Raw genomic sequence first — 18,289 nt, forward strand, 5'->3', positions numbered from 1 at the left:
ATCAGACACAGATTTGACTGATGGGAGCTTGCTTTCAGCTGCTCTGTCTCTAAGTGAATTTTTGAAGTAGCTCTGTGCTCCTCCCCACAATGACTCCTCTGGGTTTCCACTCCTGAGAGCCAGGAGAGCAATGGCTGCTTGAGCACTGCAGGAGAAAAGTAGAGAAGATAAGAGGACAGTGAGGGTAGCACCTTGCTGTAAACATGGGCAGGGTGAAAGTCGTTACAAATACCTTCAAGATGTCCTATAATGTTCTTATCATGACATGGGCCCACTTCTTGCTGTACTCTGTGCACTTGCTTAACTTTCATCAAATGACAAGTCCCATCAGGATCTAATAACTTGCAAAAACTCTTGAAGGAAGTTGCATGAGCTATATCCCATTATTGTTCTGCACCTCTGCATTGATACTTGCTGTGTTATACTTGCATATTAAATGTGTAAACATTTGCTCTCAAGTTATGCCTCACTTGTGAGAAAACTGCTGCTGTTAACACTCTGAGCACTACAGCTGTATGCAGGCCTGGGCACAACTTTCTGAGGAACAATTTGCAAACAAAAAGAAAGTAATTTCCTTCAAAAAGAATTCTCTAAGAGAGATTAATTCTGCTTCTTAACTGTCTCCAGCATCACACTGGGGCTGGTTTTCATGTACCTGGAGCTCTTTACTGAAGTGCTGTTCAGTACATCTGTTCAATGTTTGTGCCTTAGTTTTCTTCCACAGTGTTATTTGCAGTCTCCATTTTTCTTCTTTTAAAGGCTTAAAATGAGCACTATTGCCTTGTCTGGTAAAAGACAAAAGCAGGCTTACTCTAGAACAATTTTAAAATCATGAGGCTGTTTCTCTTTAACAAGGTGTGTTAAAGCTGTGCTTTATCCCCTGCTCACCTCTGCTGGACCTCTGGTCTCATCTTTGCTGAGTGGTCCCATGAATGAATGAGAAGCACACCAGGCTGGGAACAGGGCCTCAGCTGCCTCTTCTGCAGGCTTCTTTGGCTGCACAGGGGTCCCTCAGGCCTCCCCAAGCAGTCAATGCAGGGAGTGAGGCTCTCATGTGGGGTGGGATGGGTCTTTACCTACAGCACCTTTCTCCATGGGATACAGAGCCAGAAATCCCTGCCCTAAAGTTCTGGGGACACAGCAGCCAAATTAAACCCTAAAGCAAAGATTAATCTACCTCACACAAACCCTAGAAACACAGAGCTGCTGGATACCCTTCCCTTCTCTGCTGTGACCCATTTATCAAGTGATGACATTTGGCATAACTAGTTGTACTGCTGAATTTGCAATCAATTTAAAATTAACAACTTCAGTTTATTTGTTTGTTTGTTGTCAATAAAACTATCCAAGGGTCTGAAAGTAAGTGCAGATTAAAAAATAATCGCAGAAGTTTACAGTTCAAGTCAGGCAATCTCCTCAGGGGTTTGGGGGCTTTCAATCACCACTGATTGAGCCGCTGATCCCACCAGCACTTGTATGCACAAGTCAGCAGCTTACATTTTCAGAAATGACTAATGGTCATTGAAGTTTAATATGAAGGAATTGCTCTCTGCCTGCACACACGTACTATGGTGCCTGAAATCAGACCTCAAAAATGCAGACTTGCGAGGCCACTGGCCGCTTGGTAAATACAGGGCAAAGTGTGTCTGTCAGTTTCAGATCTTTGGCACACACATTTAATTCCTCGTATTTCATGGACTACTTGCAAAGTAGGGTAATAGAACCATGAGTAAATCTAAGACACAGAAGTAGGTATCCGGGTGTTCAGCCCTAAGTAAAGGAGGTGTTTTCAGAGAAGTCAATTTAACTGACATCATTTGTATGCATGATCCCTTAAAAATCTTACCTTGAAGGGAAATTATCTGGAGAAAGATTATCCTGCATTGACACAGAAACAAAAGGAGTGATTTCATGATGCTTGAAATGACAGTGGCTCTTCCAGTTGAACTTGATGGGAGCAAAGCCGGTGTTTGATGGTTCCCGCTTCAGTGCAGCTCACATGGGCATGCAGCTCTGTTACCATAGCACCAGGCTCTCTTGCAGCACATTTTCCATCAAGTGCTGGTTAAGATTTTTTTTCTTAAATCCAAGAATCCAAAGCAAGTGACATGTTAATGGAACATCTTTAAAAGAAAATATACACTCTGATATTATTATGTTGTAATAAAGATGCTGAATCTGCAAGTTTCCCTTTGATTTTTCTGTCTCCTCTCTCTCAAGATTTCGAATCATCTTCCATCAATATACTATAATTTCCACTAGCTGGAATGGAAATTTGCCATGAACAATGGAAAATGCATAAGAGAATAAATACAGGTTCTCCATCTTAGCACAGCACTCTGGATTTTGTTTCTTTTAATGGCATGTATTATAGATACTGAACAAACTGATGGATAGTAAGGGCAAATCCCTATCCAGTCTTGGTTCAAGACACAACTCAACATATAAAATAACAAAGGAATGGCAACATGGCAGTAATGCCTCCTTATATTTTCAGCCTATGGCCTGGATTTAGAAGCTTCAGGTATTTTTGTGCATTGTAAAAAATAGAAGCCTGATCACCCCAGATCACTCAGTCCTGCGTAAAGAAATGGTCACCTTCACAGCACTTCTGATCCCATTGCACCAAGAGATAGCCCAGGATGTTGATGGTCAGCCAGCTGTCATAATTAAATAGGATAATGTCAGCCCCATGTTCACAGTTTTCAAGTAGGGAGAGATTTTTAAAAGTGCTGTTTGTGTCTCTAAGTCCAGGAAGCAGTTCATCCTTGGCAAATATCTAAAAGCATATTTTTTAGCTCCTCCAAAAAGGTTTTGACTCGATCTGTACATTTTTATTGGATTCTCTGCTCTCATAAACCAGTTTGTTCTCAATAAGCGTCAGGAAGGCGTATCACTGCTGTCTTCCCATAAATTTAGTACCTTTTAATCAAAGAAGGAAGCTTTGTATTGTAGCAGGCAGCTTATAAAGTGGCTTTTACCAAGCTGAGCCACTTATTTGTAAGCCTCTCTATTAGGGAGCTCCAGATAAGCCATTTGAGAACAGAGCAAGGTCTGATGGCTGGAGACCAGGCACTGCTCCCAGTGATACCAGTGCAGATTTGGAGCAACGGCCCTGGAGTTAATAGCTGGATGTACAAAAGCTGAAAAGACCTCCAGCCACATGCTCATCCACCTCAGTGTGCAGGTGTTTCTTCTGTAGAGCTTCCTGCTGTTATGAAATGAAATATTTTGTTCCGAAGGAAACAGGAACACCACTTTGTTTTTCAGCACCCTTTTAATCTTGCAGCAGGATTAAAATGCTTTTTGGTTTAATGCTAATCATATGTCCCCTGATTTTAGAGTGGCCTGGAGTTCCTCTAAATGGTTTGTGTGGTGTGACGAGGCTGCTTCTGAGAGGATTAGAGAATTGAGCATGTCATTTAAGGTCAAAAAGGCCTCCCATTCATTTTCAAAATAACAAAACTTCTTTTCCTAAAAATTCAGTCTCCCTTCAAATACATCCATAATAATAATACTGAAAGTTAGGATATATTTTGTCCATTTCAGAGACCTCACTGGTAAGGGAAGCACCCCATTTGTGATCAGCAGTGATTAGTGTGTGCTCTCACTGCCAGAGGGGATGCCCTGAGGTGCCCCCAGCCTTGGCTCCTGAGCAGTAATCCCCTTCGGCACCCTGGTGTCCCCAGCAGGGCATACCCCAGGCATGGGGCTGGTCTCTTATGAGACTTCTCCTTTCACCAAGTTGGGGTAGTGGTATTTCTTTCATGTATTCCTATTTCCTCTATCTTGTTTTTCCCCTCAGGCAAGGCCACCTGAAAACTTGGGTTCAGAGTTGTGCAAACATGGATTAAAATCTCTTTAAGGATCAAAATATCTGTTTGCAGATCTGCTGTACATTTTGAAAAGAGCGATTTTGCTTACATATCCTGCTAATTTCTCAGACACAGTGATGAAAGATAGACTAAATCGCCTTGAAGACTTAAATTTTTTTTTTATACATTAGGCCTTGCCACTTTTCTAGTTAATAAATTTAGCAAGATTTTTCAATATCTCTTCTTAACCCTCTGTTACATTTAATTTTAGTTCGTGCAATGGCATGATGCAAGATATCTGAAGCTTTGGAGTCTTTGTCAGCAGAAATGATTGGCAGTCTGAAGCAAAAATAACTCATTATAATGGGAAATATATAGAATAGGTTCATTTATTTTTGCATTCAAATGATTTCTGGGAGGGAATTTTCTATGCTAGGTTAAACTCCTACTCCCTTTCCTCCCACCTTCTCTCACCTCTCCCACACATACTTAGGTGGTTTCTGCTGATATTTTTACTGCTTCTTTATTGCAATATATATATTTTCAAATATTTGAGTGTTCTAATTTGCCCCAAGAGCAAATGATCAAACAGTGAAAATAATCTTACCTATCTCAGTGCTATCTGAACTGATCTCCATCTTAAAATAGGTATTCTTCTGAGGCATATTAGCTTTATTTAAAAACATTTCATTAAGTTACTTGATTTGCAAATTAGTCATTTAACATTCAAATCTTGTCTATGGGAATATGTTCCATATAAGATAAGATTAAAATTCCTGACTTGGGAAAGAGACGTATAGAGAAGGTGAAAAGGTAGTGACTGTTTCTCACTGGCAGCAACTAAAGGACATTAAATGGCATTTCTGGCAACTCTCAAAAGACGGACTAATTTGCTACAGAATCCATAATTAAACTGTGGAATCAGTTGCTGCCACAAAATGCCAGATGTAGATACCCATGCAGTGCTGGGAACTGGAGATACGATAATGGGCTCACTTGAGCTTTTGTCCAGCTCAGCCTGTTGAGTCTTACACTCTCAGATTCCTGTTGTGTTTCTTACCCTACATCTATGTGGACGCTAAAAGGCTAGGAGCAGAGGAATTTTCCAGCTGCTGAAGCATTCTGTGAGGTTTTTCTTTCTCATGCAAGTTAGCTGAGAAACGGTTTGAGATTTCTGTAAACCAAGACTTTATCTTGCACCTGCAAACTTGTTGTCCATTGTTATGGTACACTGGAAAAAATATTTTGAATGGGTGCTATAGCGTTCCGTCAATCACCCCGAGAGATGGATGGTCAAGCGACCAATGGGGTCATGCCACCCTTGCGAACAAAGCTATATAAGCTGATTTATATAATTAAATATAGCCATTTTGGCCACTTCCCCTGAAACTGGACTCGTGTCATTTTTCACCAGTCTTGGTAGAACAGGACACATCTAGAAAATTTATAAATTAATCTAGTTTCAGAATAATAGATAACAAGTAAGTTCATGCTAATCCGTGGATGTAGTGGGAATTCTTCCTGTAGATGCTGAAGGCATAACTCCCTCACTCTATGGGGGCAGGACACATTAGGCTATCAGGACAACCTCCTTGTCCTATCCTCATGGCCCATGCAGCATGTGAAACAGATTTGTTTCCCTTTGTTTCTTAGCCTTCAAGGAGACTGATTACATTCAGATGGTAGATGGCTTTCTGAAAATAAGAAAACAGAAGTTGAATAGACATGCACCAACACCTTGGCAGGGAAAAATGTTTCCTTTCTGTGCCAGCCTTCATTGTCCTATCAGGTAAATACACTGCCTGCCAAGGAGATCTACTCTTTGCACATAGACAGAAATATGCAAGTCTTCACCACCGGGTTCCAGGGGATGGAAGGAAGCACCCTGGACTTGAAAAATCTAATCATGGTCAGACTTCAGCTTCATGTCTTTTCCCTCCCTTTAAAAAAGAAAGAATACATCTGCATTTCTTGGAAAGCTGTGCCTGGAAGCTGCTGGCAGTAAGTGCTTTGCATCATCCACTGTCACAAGCAAGCCCACACCTTGGCGAGGGGAATGTTGCACAGCCCCGGGACATGGCTCAGTAGAGAAGCCCAGCTCAGGGCTGCTCTTCCCTGATCTCTCTGCTCCAGTGCTCTGGGGGTAGGAGCATTCGTGATGTTACCAGATGGCACTTTTTGGAAAAACTTGGATGTATTAAAATAACCACTGCCTATTCTTGGGGGTCAGCTATGAAAGGCACCTCAGGAAGCTCTGTGCCCTCTTTTTGTTTTGCAAACTGTGCACTTGTGGATTGGCTAAACTGAGGACATGATCTGAACTCCACGATCATGAACTCCAACGATCTGACCTGAGCTCATGGTCAAGCTGACCAGAACTCCTGAATGGCCCTGACCTGAACTCCATGGTCAAGCTAGGTTAGGAAAGATAAATGGAATTTTCTTTACTTCAAGGGAAATCATGTAGCTTGGTAGCCTGTTATAAGAGAAAGAGAAATTTGATCTCTTTGATTCCTTGTCCACTAATGACTTAGAAATACCAGACTTTTCAGGTGGGCCCCACTTTCTTAGGAGTCAGAGTGTGCTGTGATTCTCTCCTCCCTCCTAAATAGAGAAGAGCTTAAAAATAGTATTGATAGGTTTTTATATGTATAGCTTATTTGTGCAATTTTTTTTTTTTTTGGCTAGGTTAGAAGAGTATTTGACAGCTCACAGGAGGAAGCACTGCTGTGGCTGTGGCTGCCCACGTTGCCAGTGACCATTTGCACATCAAACAGACAGGATCCCCTCTTGTAGAAAAGAAAGTCAGGCCGTGTAGTGTAGAAAGCAGCTCCACAGCATTTCCCCAGTGGTTTGGCCTTTAGGACTCCCTGAAGGATCAGTACATATCCATTTGTTGTAACACTGGGGAAGATATGATCCTCCTTTATGGTCACCCTAACACTGTTTTTCTAGGCTGATGCACTATGTCAAAGTCAGGCAGCTTCACATGACATCTCTTTGGCTCCTTCTGATTGAGTTTTTTATCTCCTCCATCTTGGCAGCTCAAAAAATCAGCTCCATTTAATTTGAAATAAAGACAATGAATGTCAGCACTGAAAATTTCCAGTCTTTGAGAGGAGAAGGAGTCAAGCAGCTGCCATGTGCACAAACCTTCTGTGAGGGCTTTTCTCAGGCTCAGCAGGGAAAATGAGATTCGGGCAGACTGTGTAATCAGTGATTCTTTCCAGCTCCTGAAAAAGGGCGAATAGACTTAAACATCCAAATTAAAAAATGCAGCTGAACGGGCCATGAAATACTGTACCTACAAAATAGCCTGGTTTGAGCTGTGCTCTTTGCAGAGAATGTGGCTCCCATGCATGAATAGCTGTGAGGAGAAAAGAAAGAAAATAGAAGACAGCTGTACAAAATAAATATTACTTTACTTCTGGTTTAAGAATAAGATATCTCTAGGCTCATCTAGAGCTCATCTCTAGAGTTTGTAATAGAGGGCTATTATTTTTTGCAAATGAAAATGTCAGGAGTCCAATGTACAGGTTTGTGAGTTTAATAGAAATGGTTTCTGTTGTGACGGTAAGCTTTATATTCTAGTCACGATGCATCAGCAGTTTATTCTGGAGTTCATTCTGAGGAGGTAATGACTAGGAAAATGACAAAGAAAACTGTTACTGACCATTAGTGAGCAATCACTCTGTCATATTACCAAGATAATTTAGATAAATATGGGGTTTAGCTGTCTCCAAGGGAGACAGGATGCTGATATCTTAGATAGTGCTGCTTTTTAAAGCTTTTCCATTTGACGAATATATATTTTCGCCTCAAAGACACAGACTAGTTCCCCATATCTTCCTGATGGAAATAGTAATAGCTCATTTCAGTGCTGTCATCTTTGCTCAGTTGTGTAAAGCATGAAGCTACTGAGTTTTGCAGCAAATATGGAAAGCTCTGTTTGGAAACATAAGGTATTTAATAAATGAATGTAGAGTATACCATGTTTTTCTTCAACTGGCTTCCATTATTTTAGCAGCTGCTAATTATGCAGTGTTGATATTTAGAGAAAGAGTAACAGATTTATCTGTTCCATCTGGATAATCAGGCTTTTAGAGCATGTCCTTCTACCAACATTGGACTTAACTCTTCCTGTTTCTTTTTTTGATCCTGAGGCCATATCAGGTTAAATTATGTGGTGCAAATTTCAGTTGAGATAACTAGACAATTTTGATCGAAGTTTTTAAAAGCAGTTTCACTGTAGTCATCACTGGCATAACACGGCTTACAAGGAGCTGCATTAGGTCAGCTGGATATTAAGACATGGATTCGTAATACACAGGCCAAAGACTTTCAAGATCCATCTGCCAATACTAGGTTTAGGCACCCTGTATAGTATGGGGTTTTCCATGTTGTACGTAAAATATCACATCTTTCTCAAAAAACAGATACTTTTGCAGGAAGGTTTTGCAGCAGCCAGATGATTGCCCAGGTCTAAAATCAGATATTGAGGTGCAGGGGACACAGAAAGGCAGCACTTCCACTTTGTACATACAGTTGCACTATACATGCACAGGGCAATTCTGCCCAGCATGTGGAAGTGCTGTAAAGTCACTGCTGTAAAGAATTCATTCACCATTGTACCCACAGTATCCATATGTCCATGAACAGCCCCAGAATGGATGTGCTACACACCATGCTCACCCAGCTCCTGTTTCATAATCTGAGCTTTCATCTTTAAATTGACTCCACATTCCTGAGCATTGTCAAAGTGATGAGATCTACCTGGAACAGAAAACATCCAGAGCCAGGACCAGAAGGAGATGAAATCATCCTGATTCACCTCCGAGGACACTAACTCTCCAGGCACAAATGACAATTTGTATCTTCAACTTCAGTAATCTTTTAACTAGGGATCAAACTAAACAAAAGAAGGGCTCTCAGAGTCTCAAGAATTGGTGTTGCAATAGACTTGGGATTAGACCCTGCTACTCCTGAACTTGTGGTCAATTTTTTGCTGTGCAGCGTGATGTTTTTGCATCAATTTAAGTGGCATTGCTTTTGAATATTAGAAGGTCCAAATTAAGTCAGTGGGTGGGATGATGGAGCTGAAAGGAGAGAACTGTCTCAGGGGGCTTTTCCAATGGGAGAGCTGGAGATGCAGACTATCATGTCTTGGAGTTTGATGGGATAGAAGTGATACCTGTACAGTGCATCTGGTTTAATTTGCGATGTAGAATAAACTGCTACAGGCTTTCTGTGGGGCTGAGACCTTATGGGGCCCTGCCAATTCATGAGAATAATCACTATCCCCGACTGCAGCCCCCATTCACACAGTCCCCCAGACTGGGCAGCCTTTGCTCTCCAAAAACGACATTATTTTTTGCAGACTTAAGTCATGATTTCTCAACCCTTAGTGGCACCACTGCTGAGTGAGAGCAGATACAACCACTCCAACTAAACATACACTCAGCAAAATAGTGAACTCATTTTGGGTACCTGGGGGCAAGTAATTCCTCTCTGTTGCACTCACCGTGCCCGGTGGGAGGCAGTTCCTCTGCCTGCAGGTAAAAATGAGCCAATGAAAGCATAATTAATAAAGGCTAAATTTTCACCATTAATGGATCGTTGATATAATTCACTCAATTCACTTACTCTTGCAAGTTTTATTTTACTCAGGCCAGACTTCCCTTTTTTCAATCTATTTTTAGCATAGAAGAAGTCATATTGGACACAGGATGCCATGGCTATTTCCATAGCAACAGGCTGTTCTAAATCTTGATTAGGATTTCTTGGCAGTCCTGTTTTCTCAATGTCTGCTTTTCTTTGAAGAAGAAAGCTTTAGTCAAGCACAAATCTTTAAAGAAGACATACACCAAGAAAAAAACTGTAAGTAGATACAATTATTTTCTGGAAAAGCCCACCAGAATTTAGTAGAATGTGTTTTTATAGGATTTTTGAACCCAAAACTGTGAGATAACATATATGCTAAATATACCGCATGGTTCCAGAAGATGAGTAAAAACATCAGTCTCAGGAGAATGCTTGTTTCTTCATATTCAATCCACGCATTTCCCCCCCCAAATGGTGTGTTGCAATGCTTTGTGTCTTTCTGTACAATGGATTTTTCAAGTGTTCTGGTTCCTCTTTTGAGTAAGATGTGTTTTCACCAAGGCTGCTTGGCCTTTAACCAGGGACCAAAGGAAGATTATATGCTTCTGAAGTCACTAAGCAGGTGCTCAATTTTTGTTTTCTTTTCCCCTCTAACACATCTCTACTTCTCTGAATCTTTCAGCCTCTATGTGTTTAATTCAACAGTACAGTTCTAAAAGGGGTTAGGGAAAGGATATATACTTGTTATGCAGTCAAAAAACTTGTGACTAAAGTTGCTGAAGAACTGGCATGATCTCTGTAATACTGTGTAAAGTTTTCAGGAGCTTTCAGATCAATCTGAATTAATCCTAAGAAATAACAGAAGAATAACAAAGCCCCAGTGCACTTTCTGCAAACAGTAGCATAAAGGCCAGCAATTATTTAATTTGGTTATCTTATATAAGCAAAAATTTTTCATTTATCCTAGCTGGTAAATTAATATGAGCATGGTGGTCCTTCAGGTTCCAATCAGTTCTGTACTGGCAGAGTAGAGCTGCAGAGCTGGGTCAGTTATAAAATACCAGTTTTGACCTCTTTGTCAGGCTGAACACTGGAGATTAACTTCACAGAAAGTCCCTGTTCAGTCAGTCTGATCATTGGTCAAAATGTTCAAGCCTACCACAGAGGGACAAAACATATAGATATGTATCTCCCAGACAGACCCTAGTGGCACAGCAACTACCACAGGATCCATTACTGCATGGTAAGACGTTTGTCACTTCACTAATTTTTCAATTCTTTTCTTATATTTGTATTTAAATAATTACTGTAAAATGTGGGAAAGTGTATTTATTGTTCAACACTTTTCTGACAAAAATGGTAGTAGTGGCCAGATCACAACCACAGGCAGCCCAGGGCTTTGCCCTGAGCAGTACCCAGCAGCTAGAGAGCAGTAGAAGCACAGGGCAAGCTTGGAATAACGCCTTCTGGCTCTACCATTCCAGCCTCCGAAAAATTACACCTCTGAGACCTTTGAAGAGAGAAAAAAAATTTTTTCTTTTTCATTTTTTTCAGTGGATTTTTCTCCGTGAAATTTGTCTCATTGGTCCTGTGGAAATGACACTTAGAAGTCATAATTCTTCAGCAAAGAATAACAGTTTCGTTCTATCATGGGAAAAAAAAACCCCTTATTTGATTTGCTTTGGGCCTATGAATTTTTCACCTGAAGTCCATCTACTCTTTCCTCACTGTAATGTTCACCTTGTCCAGGACACTTGTGCTCTTACAGAGAAACTCTTTCATTTATTGTTAAGCAAATGCATTCCAGTGTAATTAATCAGTGCTTTAATGGAAGTTGCATTATATCATTAACCATCCTATTTCCCTTCATCTAAACTTCTTCCAGTTACATTATGTTCCCTGTGGGCAGAAATCTGAGGACCAGAACTACCTAGAGAAGTCAAATTCAAATACATCATGCATTGATACAGAGGCACAACCATGTTCTCTGGTTTGTTCTCTATTCCTTTCTTGTAATTCTTCACATTTGGTGTATTCCTTTGACTGCTGAACTTTGAGCTTGCAATTTTAATATGATATTTATAGCCCAAGTTTTTGCTTAAGTCAGGTCAAACAAGTTTTCATTGTGCTTTACATTTACTCAACATAATCATTCAACCTAATTTCCTATTTTTTTTTGCCCAGTCCATCATCACTTTCAGGTTCTTCTGCTGCTCTTAACAGCCAGCCCCAGTTTTTTTCTTTGTGAATAACTCTGTGTCATCAGCAGACCACATCACCTCCCTGCTCATTCCATTGCCACGTTGTCTATGATTATGCTGCACCACTTAGACCCCACTGGTAATTACCTCTACTGTTAAAACTGGTCACTTATTCTTTCTTTTGTACCTTGAATCCAATGAACATGTTCAGGCCATAGCCATCTTTCTTTCTCCCTTGCAGCTGAGCTACTTTGACAAGTCCATTGTCCAGTAGTTGTCAAAGAACTTTTTGGTCTAAATACATGACACCATGTATGTTGATGTCTAGATCTATTGATGCTGGCTGGAAATTTTCTGATCTTACCAAGTTGTTGCAGTTCTCTTTGTCCATATTTGCTCCATAACTTTGCTCACTGGCCCCTCATTATGTTTTTGCACATGTGTTTGTAACTAGGTGTCACTAGCACAGTCTGATATCTTACGACTGGGACCTGGAGCACAGGCAGTTTGGGGCACATGCTGTACAAGAACACTGAACATAAAACAACATGAGCAGAACCAGGGCTCTCGTTTCACACCTTTCTCATTTTTGAAAGTGGTTCTAACACTTGTGCTTTCATGAACAATATGGATACAGTTGTTAACACACGCTTGTTCATTGTTGACAGCTGCGTAAGTTATTTAATGAATATGGTAACTGTCATGCTGAAGAAAGGAAAAAAGGGTCATGTTTGTAGACATCCCCACAGCCACCACCACAGACATCCCTACAGACACCCTTACAGACAGCTCTGCAGCCTTGTATGCCCCAGCCTCTCCCCAGCCACGCACAGCTGAACAGACAGTGCGTTTTAATATGGGAGGAGGGAAAACACAGGCTGAAACAGCAACAACTGCCAATCAAATCACCTTCCAAGCTGTTACGCTTCCCTGAAATGGTGATGCTCTTACACAGCCTAGGGAGATTCTTAAATTGATGTTTCTCACAATACCTTTATTCAGGTTGTCAATACCTGATAGCAGAGGGACGGACTGTACTGATGAGAAATGTGGGCTGTCCACCAGTGGCTGGGGAGAGACATGACCCAGGGTTGCAAGTTTAAAAGCACAGTCTTTATTTTCTTCTATTTTTAATGATGAAAACAATTTGATGTTATATGTAGTAAGTGGCACTACAATATTATTTTGGTTTTCTGTCAAAACATATTTCCCGCACAAAATCTCTATTTTACAAAAACAGGAGCAAAAAAATCAGCCTTCTGTCACAGTTTTCTAACATTTTGTAGTCAGCTGCTTGAGGACACCATTACATGACAGCCATTTTTTGAGCAGGGATTTCAGTATATCATAGCCAATGTTTGTATTCTTGCGATAGTCTATTTGGGGATAGAAATTCTACACATGAAATACAAAGTAAAAGGATCTGTGGGAAGTAAATGAGTTCCCATTCTTGCTGAATCATGCATAAGATAAGGTCATAAGACAAAATAGGGTCACTTTCAGATAAAATATATGTAATAATATCAGCAGAGTTTCTTTGATTAAAGATCTCTTCTAGAGGAATTAAGTGATGTTATGAAAGCAATTTCCAAATATAGTTGCAAGATAACCTTTACTGCACTGCTTTTATGTCTATCAATTAAAATACATATCCCCATGAAATTTAACATGTCAGTTGTAATAGCTTTGTAAATCTTAATGTCCTTCCATCTGTAGTTCAAGAAGTAAATTCATGGCAAAAAGGGGACATACTCTTTCCTGCAAGGGAGTATCTGGTACTCCACAGGCATGCCAGGTGTAAATAAACATAAGCTTTTACACACACTACATACACATATGCATGCAAATAAACAATAGTAAGCTAATCAAAACCTTGTTTTTCTTTTAAATGTGCTGCTTCCATTGTGTTCTTATTGAATTAGATGATTAACTCTGTTATTTGGGGGAATGTGGTTTCAACACTGACCACATTTCCCTTCGGCTGTTAAGTGCAGCATAAACTAGACAGACTAGATATCTAGTCCACTGGAAATAAGACAGAGAAATTAATAAAAAAATAGATGTCATTGTTTGCTTAGGTTTATACTCAAAAGACAGAGTTCTGAGCAAACCTAGCAATTGTTTTTGGAGGACTGCTCAGTGCCCAGTATGGTTCTGATGGTTTTGGTCCCTCATTTCCTTTTGCCAGCTCTGGGCATTTCATCCCCTTAGTGATTAAGCGTGGCCTCCTAGCCCCACACATTTCAGATGGGACTGGCCTACATCTGCCTTGTCAGAGCTGCTTTTGTCCACTGTGTTCACTGAGAGGAGAGCTGGGTGACAGACATGGTGCTGTGCTCCTCTGCTGCCTTAATAAGTCTCCCTGTCTCAACCTACCCAAAGAAATCAGCATCAATTTTCCCAAGCTATCAAAAAGTAACCCTAAAAAGGGCTTCTCTGGCAAAACTTCAGGAAAATTCAGCATACTCCAGAAAATATGCTTTGTGAGGCAGACACAATTTTACAAGTCTAGCTATATTGCTTTACTCTCCAGTAAACTTTTATTATTGTGTTGTGGTAACCTGGTGTGCTGGTTTGGGATGGGGTGGAGTTAATTTTCTTCACAGCAGCTGGTACAGGACTGTATTTTAGATTTGTACTGAACACAGAGTTGATAATAGAGAGATGGTTTTTTTTATTGCTGAGCAGATCTTACACAGAGCCAAGGCCTTTTCTGCTTTTCGTATGGGTACGTTGGTGAGGATGTTGGGGGTGAATGGGAAGAGGAGAGAAGAAACAGCTGGGCCAGGTGACCCAAACTAACCAAAGGGATATTCCAAACCATATGACATCATGCTCAGTATATAAAGCTGTTGGGAAGAAGGAGGAAGAGGGGGACATTTGGAATGAATGCATTTTTCTTCCTAAGTAACCATTTTATGTGATAGGGCCCTGCTCTCCTGGAGATGGCTGAACACCTGCCTGCCCATGGAAAGAAGTTAATTAATTCCCTGTTTTCTTTGCTTGTGCGCACATCTTTTGCTTTCCCTATCAAATTGTCTTTATGTCAACCCCTGAGTTTTGTAGGTTTTAGTTCCCTGGTGGGGGACTGAGTGAGCAGTTGTGTGTGCATGGTTGCTGACTGGGGTTAAACCACAACACCTGGATAGGACTACACAACCTCTTTGTGCTCAATGATCCCACGAATTTAACTAATTTTGCTTTCAGAATGCTGGTGGGGACATTTGTTCTCCAAGACTCGCGTCATGGACATGCCATAGCCTCGATTAAAACAATATATAGCATTCAACCATTATCGAACTTGTTTTAAGTTTGGTGAGTTGCTGAACATCACAACCATAAATTTTACAGGAACATTTCTCCAGAAAAATGCAGATATCTCAGGTAAATGCTGCCACTGTTATTACAGAACCTTTTATACTCATAGAGCCCTAGCAGATTTATTATTAAGTTTTCTTCCCTCAAATCTTCTCAGTTTACTGTATGTGACAAATATAAACCCAGAAGACTGACCCTTCATAAATGCCAAGAAAATATAAAAGCATCGCAATGCCTTTTGCAAACGCATCAGTCATGCATCTCCCAAGGCTGCAAGCTTTTGATCTAAGTTATTGCAGCCTTTCCTGCTTCTTGTTCTCTGTCTCCTTTGCCAGGTTTAGGATTGTGTCAAGCCCCAAGTGAGTGTGCTCTGCTTGCAAAAATCATCTGTTTCCAGTGGGAAAAAACTACTTGGCTTTTGTGCAGTTACCCTGCTTCCTTCAGAAGCATCACAATATACCTTCGCTAGGCAATAGTGAACTAAGAGGATGTAACTTTTTTCATTTTGCATGCTAACCTCAGACCCCAGGTACTTTCTTTGGGTGTCTGGCTTTCAGGGATTCTCTCCAATTGTAAGAACTTACTTTCTACTAAACCAAAAATCTCATCAAATTATGTCCAGCCTTTGGTTTTATAGGATACCCCAATTCAACAAAACGTTTACACCAAATTTAGTAGTAAAGTTGGTCCCCTTCAGTCTGATGGAAATGTAAAGAGCTGATGGCACATGTTTTATAATAAAACATGACACAAATCAATCTGTTCAGTGTCATGTTTGACTTCTGGATTCTGATCTCCCAGATGGCATTGATTACTCTGCATCCAGCAATTTAGTATCAATCTTTCTGACATTCTGGGGTCTCCATAGATAGAGATATCAATGCTCTAATTTATTAGACTGACATTTTCTTCTGCTATGAAACAAAAAGAAAAGGAAGAGTTGAATGCCAGTGTTCATCAGAATAGTTATTTCTGATTCTGTCGTTGACTATCCAGAGCATAAATATAGTTGTTTCATGTAGTAGCAAGATGTACTGCTTTTAGCTTTGCATTTAGGGAACAGATCATTCAATTCCCATTGCATTTAATTTTACCACAGGGAAAAACTTTATGTGACTTATGAATAAAATCATTATAATCATAACTATTGAGCAAGATGAGAATAAAGTTTGCCAGGAACTGAGCAATTTCAATTCCTTGGCCTCATATTCTATTTACTGAATAATAATGTCATTTGGAAAACAAATGAAGACTAAGATTAGCCTTGCTAAAGAGAAGACAAGAACGGCTATTTAGCAACATTTTCTTTCAGGTTGTTAGAAATAACGTTCCATATGTTTCAGCATTTCTATTGTAAATATTTTTCTTTTTACATAACTGACTTAAATCATATGTCCTAGAGATTACCCAGATCCTGCTATCATCTCAGAACTGATTAAGTCAAAGTCCATATCAAAGTGTTTATTGGCCATGCTAATCACAAGATGTGATTTTTCCTGCTTCTTGAGGACCCAGTGCTGATTATTATCACAGTCAAGGCTTCTTCTGGACTGGGGCATTTCTGTGCCCTTCTAGTGGTTGTGTGTCAACATCACCATGTGTGGTTTGACCATGAGACTGCAGTTCAAGCGAATCATCACCACCTATCATGCAGGGTAATCTGAGAGCCAGCAAAGTGTCTCCCTTTTGGGTGAAACAGAGCAGAAGCTGGGCTCTGCAGGAACACCTCAGGTGCTTTGATCATCCCTGGGTACCTGGAGACTGCTGAAAGTGGCCACCAACTGTGGGCCGCATGGAAATCTGGCCCTCAGCATCCCCTGCTTCACTCATCAGCTGTGCAACTGTCGTGCCACTCTTCCTGCCAACAAAGAGAGAAGTTATCCACTCATTCCTCATGTCAGGAAAACAATGTTAGATGAGAAACTGAAGGTATTTTGAGGTGTAACTGATAGGAGTCACAGGACTAACAGACCAGTCTATTGTAAGGGCAGAAAGAGACTGCTGTGTTCGCTGCTGTATATGGCAAAGGAGAAGAATCCCTCCCATCATTAATATCTGAACTACCCAGTCATAACAGCTGCAAAAACCTGGAGGAAGCAGGGCAAATATTTCCCAAAAGAAACCCAAGATTTTACATTTTCAAGCAGTGGCAGCAAGGACACTTTAGATGTAAAGATTTGTTCCATGGCTTATTACTCTCCTTACTTCAAAAAGGTTTGGTTTCAAAACTGCTCAGTTTGTTGAGCTTCAGCTGCTCACCTTTGCATCTGTGTAGCAGCCAGCTCATCCTGGGTTGCTGCAGAGCTGTCTTGCGAGGCTGCCCCATCCATGTCCAACCAATGCCTCACCCAGCTCCTCTCCATGGCCCCCAGCCATGTTTGTACAGCTCATACACAGGTTCTTGCTGCAATCCTGGCCTTTGCTGTCCCTGCCACGTGCAACACATGAAGTTTTTGAGGAGAAAGGAAGTAGTCTGAGGATTAACCTTCTTTCCCCAAGCACCACAGCAAGAGCAAAGACAGTGCCTTATCTCTGCAGGTGACTAGACAATTTCCCAGCTGGTTCACCAGTGGGGCATCCTTGAGGTCAGTCTAGATACCTGGAGCAAAGCAATCCATGTAGTATAGAAATTGGTTTTTCAGGTGCCACCACCAAGTTCTGAGACATGGGCATAGACTCAGACTCATCTCAGCCTTGGAGCCGAGGACTGCTTGTGTGAGGAGCTGCTGCCTAAAGTGAATAATCCTTCTGGACTTCAGCATCAGCATCCACAGGTATTTGTAATGTAAAGGCCAGTTGTGTATCTCAGAGGTTAAAAAACCCCAAAACATAAATTAGACAATTGTGTATTACACTGGTTTAAAAAAATTGTGTCTTGGCATTTTCACCCATAAGGTGGCCTTTGAATGAGGGGGGTGTGTGGAGGGAGGAAAGTGTCTTTCTTATGCTTTCTCTTTCCAAATTTGTATCCAAATAAGGTAAAATTGACTAATCTCACCCAGGACAATTGCTTGGATTCTAATAAAACATGTAAATATAGTAAAGATCAAGATCCTCTTGTCAATAAAGAATTTGAATCTTTAAAAGTTCACACTAAACCAGTGGGAATATCTCCTGACAAAGGCATTTCAGTTTGGCAGGATGCCAGGACTGTGGCTTAGCAGTGGAAGTCTGATGAAGAAACAAACTGCTGTTCTTCTGCTCGCCCTGCATCCTCCTGTATGCACAATAATGTCAATTAGCTGAAGGGCTTGCAAGGCTTTCACTGCTTCTGTGCCTTCATTTCAGTTCTGCAGGCACATCTGGCAGGGTCACACTTCACTAACACTAAGTGGTAGCAAATAAATGGGTGGG

The sequence above is a fragment of the Corvus kubaryi genome, unplaced genomic scaffold, assembly GCF_017639235.1.
Source record: "Corvus kubaryi isolate FWS band 111438036 unplaced genomic scaffold, C.kubaryi_AGA036_p1.0 37398, whole genome shotgun sequence".
NCBI lineage: Eukaryota > Metazoa > Chordata > Aves > Passeriformes > Corvidae > Corvus > Corvus kubaryi.